Source organism: Salvia splendens, chromosome 1 (assembly GCF_004379255.2).
Source record: "Salvia splendens isolate huo1 chromosome 1, SspV2, whole genome shotgun sequence".
Taxonomy (NCBI): Eukaryota; Viridiplantae; Streptophyta; class Magnoliopsida; order Lamiales; family Lamiaceae; genus Salvia; species Salvia splendens.
In genome coordinates this window covers 33,714,121-33,722,330 of record NC_056032.1, presented here as the reverse complement: position 1 = coordinate 33,722,330, position 8,210 = coordinate 33,714,121, and positions in this window count along the sequence as shown.

Below are 8,210 nucleotides of genomic sequence, written 5' to 3'. Positions count from 1 at the left end.
TCCACCAACCATCCCTGGAGACGATCCGGGTTGAGGAGAAGTTTGTCGAGTACATTATCGGCATTGGATTTGAGTGGTTGTTGGAGGTTGATGAGACTCCCGTGCCGAAGGTTTTGGCCAAGGAGTTCTTCACGTCTTTCCTGTTTACTGGAAGTACAGACTTGAAGGCCAGGAGCGTCTCCTTCCGGGTGTTCGGCCGCGGCCAAAAGATGAGCTTAAAAGAGTTCTCCATTAGGATGGGACTCTATACAGACGCCCAGGTAGCCAACGGGGAGTGGTTCGGGTGTGATATCGGCCTCCCACAGAGGAAGCCCGACTTCGATCAGCAGGCCGTCTGGAAGGCCTTATGCAATGGACGCGCCCCAGCTTTCAAAGCCTCTGAATCCAGAGGAAATCACATTGCTGATCCAGCCCTCCGCCTAGCCCAAGTCTACCTCGGCTGCAACCTCCTTGGTCAAGCCAACACGATGGCGATCATAACCCTGGCTGAGCTCTACTTCATGTGTAGCATGAGAGAGCAGAGGAAGGTCCATCTTGGCTTCTGGCTGGCCTACTCCATTAATCAGATTGCTACCTGCCCAGCACGCCATTTAAACGTCTGCCACCTCCTTGGAGCCTATCTGAGGAGAAATTAGAATGTAGAGTGTGTCGGACTTACCCTTCTTTGCCCATCCCTGAACTCTTTGACCTGGATTTCTTTTTTAGAATACAGGTACTTGAGAAGACGCAAGGAGGGAAGTTCCGCTTCTATGCCACTGGCCGGCGGGTGCAACAAAAAGGTCAGCTAGAGGAGATGAGGAGGTCTACTGAACGCCCCGCAAGCAACAGAGGCCAAGGCTAGATTTGGTGCCCACTCCGAGGACGGAGCGAGAGGAGGATGCACAAGGTGAAAATGGATGGAAGCTCCGCGTGGAGCAAATGTTGACGCAGCTGGTGGAGAATTCTCACGCTCAACTGCTTATGCTGACCAGGTTGTTGGAGGCAGTCCGCAATCAAGCCACTGTCAGGCAACCACCACATCTCTCTACAAGCTCTCCTCCAGTCCGGCGTACCTCTTCCAGGCATCCCCTTGCTTCCCCCGGTCATCCCTCTCAGAAGAAGTAGTATACCCCTCACCCAACTCGTTCCATTCAAAACAATTTCTATTTTTAATTTGACTTTGATCTGTATAAATACTTTGATCCATCTCACACTTAGACCTTTGTCGGGTCTAAGTGTGAGAAGTTTATGCATTCTCTGCTCGTTTTTTACTGCCTATGTGTTTTTTTCATGTTTTTCTGTTTTTCGACATGCTTTGATTTTTTTTGGCACTATCTCCCACTTAACCCAGCGTCTGGTCTAAGTGTGAGAAGTTTTTCTTGGTTTGTCTGTCTGTGTCGTTGCCTAACCTTTTTTCCACTGTATCTAGTCCCTCGAGGATGAGTTCTTATGCAGTGGGAGGGGGGTTAGCCTAATTGAATCATTCATGTCAACTTATAAAAAAATGCAAAAATATAAGATATAAATAATTAGGGCAGTATGCATGCAATTGGGTAAATGAAAGATATGAATGCTTTGGGAAGAGTAAGAAAAATGACTCAGTATGTTTACATGTAGAAACTTGATTGCTAAACTTGATCAGTTTGAACGACGCAAGTACGATGGAAATGCTCAATTTTAAACCTTCTGTGAAGCCTCTCTATATGTGAGTTATAAGACAAAGTAGAACACTTTCTACTGTTTTTACAAAGAAGAAAATACGAGAGGCTACTTTTTAATATTTAGATGAAAATTGCACAAGTAGTAAGGGCTAAGGCATTATGACTTAACCAATTGAGTCATTTCTTCTTTCGTTTCACGAACCTGCCTTGTCAAAACAAGGCACCCCCTAGTTAACCACGTTAAGCCCATATACACTTTTACCCGTCTTTTGAAACCTTAAAACCAAATGTTTACATTTTGTATCACGTGAGGAAAAGGGGTCAAAGAGGTGAATTATTTCAAAAGAAAAAGGGATAGCAATAGAATAGCCGAAATAAAAGGGTAGCCGGGTTGAGCAAGTTAGTCAATCAGGTTGAGCAAGTCAGAAATAAAGTCAGAAAGGAAAAAAAATTGTTGAAAAAAGTTGAGAAAAGTTTGAGAAAAGAGGGCAGGAAGAAGGTGTAACTTGACCCAGTAAGTCGAAAGTTAGGGAATAAACCAAAAATTAAAGGCTAAAGGTCGTAACTTAACCAAGTGAGATATCCAGTTGTAACACCCCGACTTTTTCTACCCTTTTTATTTGTTCTCGTAGTGACATCGTTTGTGCACCTGAACATTTTTTTTTCCTTTGTTTCGATAGAAGGATCTATCATTTCGGGCTTATACCAATTATTCTTTTCTACCCCCAATTTATTTAATTTTCCAAGCCCAATTCATTTTATTTGAAACTACTTTTTGAAGCCCAAATTTTGGAAAATCCCAACATAAGACCATACAAGATATCTTGTATGCTTCAGCTCAAATCTCCCCATGATTCCACGTTTTTTTCAGTTCAACCAGTTCCACAAAATCTGGGAATATAAACTGCAATGATCCACAAGATTTTTCTACGCATACAAATATGCCCAAGACTCCATGATTCATCATATTCAATCAATTCCAAGAGAGGGGAAAGCGAGAAACAGAGAGAGAAACAACGCATATCAGCTTTCTTGATCCACTTCTTCTCTACATCTGCTTCAATTCATGGTACAGATTGTTTTCTAGACATAAACTGCTACAGTATTCATTGTCTGAATTTTGAGGACGGAAAATTTCCCAAGCACTGAAGTAAAGATGCAGAATTGGGATGGGCAACGTGCGGAGCCTGAAACGGAGACAGAAGGAGGAGATGAGGGGGACGACGGTGCAGGCATCGGGTGCAAACTGCAGCGCTGCACCGAGCAGCAGCGGTGATGCGACGTTGGCTGCACTGTGACAGCAACGGTGCCGGCGGTGGCTGCGAACAGCACCGTGACAGCAGCTCACGGACAGCAGCTCGCGAACAGCAGCAACAGTGGGAGGAAAGCAGCAACGGTGCCGGCGTTGGGTGCGAACAGCACCGTGCAGCGGCGGACAGCAGCTCGCGTCGGTAAATCAGCGACGAACAGTGTCGGCGGTGCCGAGTTATGCCGAGGGATTGGAGACATGAGTGAGCCTCTGATTTTGTGAAAGATTGGAGAAGGAAGATTTAGAGAGTTAAGAGAGAATTTGCGTTTGAGAGAGATGAGAGACGGAGGGAGAGATCGAGAAGAAGATGGGGAATTCAAATCCCATTCTAGGAGTTCACTGTTCACGAAATGGATTACATTAAATCAATAAGTGACTTCACGCACGCTTCTTGAGAACGGAACGGAAAGACAAAATTGCAGTCGAAGCGAGGAAATTCAAATTCATAAAATTAAACGAACGAGGAGGGCTTTCTTTTTAAATATGGGCAATGCCCCAAGTATATTTTTATGTGAAAATGATACGAATATTTGTCATGCCGTGTTTTGTTTTATTCTATGGAACCTATCTGATGTGGCTTTTGCCATCAATGGATAATCGAATTCGGGTTTGTCTAGGGAGTGAGTCCCTATTCAGGCTAGTGTACACCTATGGAGATCGTGAGCCGTCTTTTGGGTCGGCCGGTCTAGTGACTTGGAATGTGGCCACGTTCCTTGTCATCAATGGATCAGATATGGTAGATAGCTATGGGAAAATGGTTGATCAACCGAATTTTACAATGGAAATGATTTTAGTGTCTTGGGCGATTTCTAAAGTTAAAACCCCAAGGTCACTCAATGGAAATGTTTAATAATGATAGTTTTAGATTTTTTGGATGATAAAATGATACTTTTGCATCATATAATGATAGTTTGAGGGGATAAAATGATAGTTTCAAATGATAAAATGATACTTTTGTTTAATAATGATAGTTTTAGATTTTTTGATGATAAAATGATACTTTTGCATCGTAAAATGATAGTTTGAGGGGATAAAATGATAGTTTCAAATGATAAAATGATACTTTTGTTTCATAATGATAGTTTTAGTTCTTTGGATGATAAAATGATACTTTTGCATCATAAAATGATAGTTTGAGGGGATAAAATAATAGTTTCAAATGATAAAATGATACTTTGTTTAATAATGATAGTTTTAGATTTTTGGATGATAAAATGATACTTTTGCATCATAAAATGATAGTTTGAGGGGATAAAATGATAGTTTCAAATGATAAAATGATACTTTTGTTTAATAATGATAGTTTTAGATTTTTGGATGATAAAATGATACTTTTGCATTATAAAATGATAGTTTGAGGGGATAAAATGATAGTTTCAAATGATAAAATGATACTTTTGTTTCATAATGATAGTTTTAGTTCTTTGGATGATAAAATGATACTTTTGCATCATAAAATGATATTTTGAGGGGATAAAATGATAGTTTCAAATGATAAAATGATACTTTGTTTAATAATGATAGTTTTAGATTTTTGGATGATAAAATGATACTTTTGCATCATAAAATGATAGTTTGAGGGGATAAAATGATAGTTTCAAATAATAAAATGATACTTTTGTTTAATAATGATAGTTTTAGATTTTTTGGATGATAAAATGATACTTTTGCATCATAAAATGATAGTTTGAGGGGATAAAATGATAGTTTCAAATGATAAAATGATACTTTTGTTTCATAATGATAGTTTTAGTTCTTTGGATGATAAAATGATACTTTTGCATCATAAAATGATAGTTTGAGGGGATAAAATGATAGTTTCAAATGATAAAATGATACTTTGTTTAATAATGATAGTTTTAGATTTTTGGATGATAAAATGATACTTTTGCATCATAAAATGATAGTTTGAGGGGATAAAATGATAGTTTGAGGGGATAAAATGATAGTTTCAAATGATAGTTTCAAATGATAAAATGATAACATTTTGGCGCGGTATACCGTACCGTTCCAACCCTAACAAAGACACCCTACTTATTATGTAGTTTTCTATTCATCAATTATGCTTTTGGTATGACATTTGGTGAATCAGCTACATGCACTTTTGTTTTGAATTAAATGGTTTGTAATTTGTATATTATGTCGTTTATAACCATGCAGTATTGATGTCAATGGGGTAGGTGTTGTAGTTTTGATTTGTAGCTTCTTTTGCGGGATATGCAAAATCACTTCAATGAATTATCTTCAATGCTACAAATGGGGGATTTGATATGATGCAACCACATCACTCGCCGCATAGAAATGAATGAGGGGTAGATAAGAGTGATGGAGGGTAGGAAATGTGCTCATAAATGAGGAAGAAGAATAGATTCTATAAATATGAACCTCATTGGTGTAGAAAAACACAAGTATCTCATTTCTCTCTTTCAACTTCGATAGCATCAAAATGGCAATGGACTCACCCCTCCAAAGCTCATTTCTTTACCGGGGCAAATGGAAGCATGAAATTGACACCATCATTCTCACCACCATGGCTCGCCTAAAAAAGGAGTATGGCTGTGAGGGTTCGGTATTCCCCAGCCACTTTATTGTCGAGGCTCAGTCCGTGGTGGAGTATCATTTCGGCGTGACGTTTGAATGGTTCGAGATTGTGGATCGCCTTCACTTCTTGGAACAGCGCTATAGGACCTTCAAAGAGCTCCTTGGAATCGCAGGTACATATTGGAATGAACCGAGCAACAAGATCATCGTCTCGGCGAACACGTGGGCAAGCCATCTCCCTGTAAGTTCTACGCTCTATTTGTAGAAAAGTTAACATTTTATGAATATTTAAAGATGATGTATTACCTTGTAATCGATGTATCAAAGCCTCCCAAAATCGGAAACCCTAGAGGGGTAGAAGAGTCATGGATGGTGAAATTTCTTCATTAAACATATGTACCAAACAAAACTTGTAAGATGGGCCTAAACACTCAACAGTGAAACCAAACAGCAGGTTTATATACCAAACATAACCTGAGCCCATCTAGAAGCCCGAACATGTCCTATACCAAGCAAACGAACCAAACGACCCCTAAAAGGATTTGAATTGACTTACCTGCTAAATTTTATTTAATATTCAAAACTAATACAAAAGTTTATTTATTATTTGCCTGTGCATAAAATTTGATAAAACTAATTTTAAATTTATTCATCTAATAGTTATTGACATCAAATTATTTATTATGCAATAACCTTTAAAATTTTAAATTACAAATACAACTATATGCATATATACTTAAATTTTTTTAATATTATCATTCAACAAAATAATATTAATCATTCATATCCAATTATGTTGTTATTAAATGATATTCAAAATTCAAAGTTAAGAAAAAATGCGTGTGTGTATACTTAATTTTTCAGTATTATCAACGAAATAATCATAATCAATCTCATCCAATTATTTATAATTCTTAAAATTCAACTATAAAAAGATTGCATGTATATATAGTATTAGTTTATCATCCAACGAAATAGTTCTAGTCATACTCATTCAATTATTTATTGTTAAATAATTATTAAAATTCTAATGTTTTAAAAACAAGTACATGTATATATACTTAATTTCTTAGTGTTGTCATCCAACAAAATAATCATAGTCATTCGCATTCAGTTATTTTATTATAAACTATTCTATAAAAAATCTGAGTTATAAAAATGACTACATATATTTTTATAGTACTTAATTTCTTAGTATTATCATCCAACAAAATAATAATCATCATTCACATTCAATTATTTTATTATTAAATAATTTTTAAAATCCTTAGTTATAAAAAGAACTACATGTATATATACTAGATTTGTTAGTGTTATCATCCAAAAAAGTAATAATAATAATTCATAAAATTCCAAGTTATAAAAAATACTAAATGGATATATGCTTAATTTATTTTGTCATGTTTGGTTATCAAGATTATGTCTGGAAAGTAATCTGATTCCTTAATTTTTAAGTTCATGTGTTTATTTTGATTCCTTAATTTCTTAGTATTATCATCACTCGAAATAATCATAGTCATTCGCATCCAATTTGTACAGTATTTTTTATATTATTAAATAATTTTTAAATTTCCATATTATATAAAAAATGACTACATGCGTATATACTAAATTTCCATAAAATGTATTTTTCTTACAATTATTTTATAATTAAATGATTCTTAAAATTCTAAGTTATAAAAAGTCTATATACATATATACTTAATTTCTTATTGTTGTGATTCAACAATTTATTCATAGTCATTCACATCCAATTATTTTATTATTACATAATATGATAATGACTAAATACATATATACTTAATTTCTTAGTGTTACCATCAAACAAAATTATCATAGTCATTTACATCTAATTATTTTATTATAAATTATTCTAAAAATTCCAAGTTATAAATGACTACATGATTATATACTTAATTTCTTAGTTTTATCATCCAATAAAATATTAATAATTTAAATTCTTATAATTATAAGTTATAAAGTGACTACATGCATATATACTTAGTTTCTTTAGTGTCATTGTCCAACAATTTAATCATAGACATTCACATCCAATTATTTTATTTTTAAATAAATACAAATATTGCTACATGTGTATATATACTTAATTTCTTATTGTACCATCAACCGAAATAATCATATTCATTCATATCTAATTATTTTATTATTAAATTATTTTTATAATTCTAAGTAATAAAAACGATTATCTGCATATATATTTACTTAATTTATTAGTGTTATCATCCAAAAAAGTAATAATAGTATTTTACATTCAATTAATTTATTATCAAATAATTCATAAAAATTTAAGGTATAAAAATGATATATATACTTAATTTCTTAATGTTATCATCCAACAAAATAATAATAGTATTTTTCATTTAATTATTCTATTAATATATTCTTAATTTTTTTGTCATCCAACGAAATGGTATTTCTTATTGCTTTAGGCAAATAATAGTGTTATCATCCAATTTCTTAGTGTAATCTCAATTTATGCTATTTCTCTAAAAAAAATGGCACTTTTTTTTGAAGTGACCGTATTTAATATTTTCATACTCCATTTCCATATATAATCAATGTAATTTGATATTGATTTAACTTTCCAAATATAGCAAAAGGGCAATTAAGTAAAGGGATAATAGTTAATGAGAAAACCAGTTTAAATAAAAACCGGTTTAAAATTTAAGGTCATTTTGTATATACAATTTTTATTAATT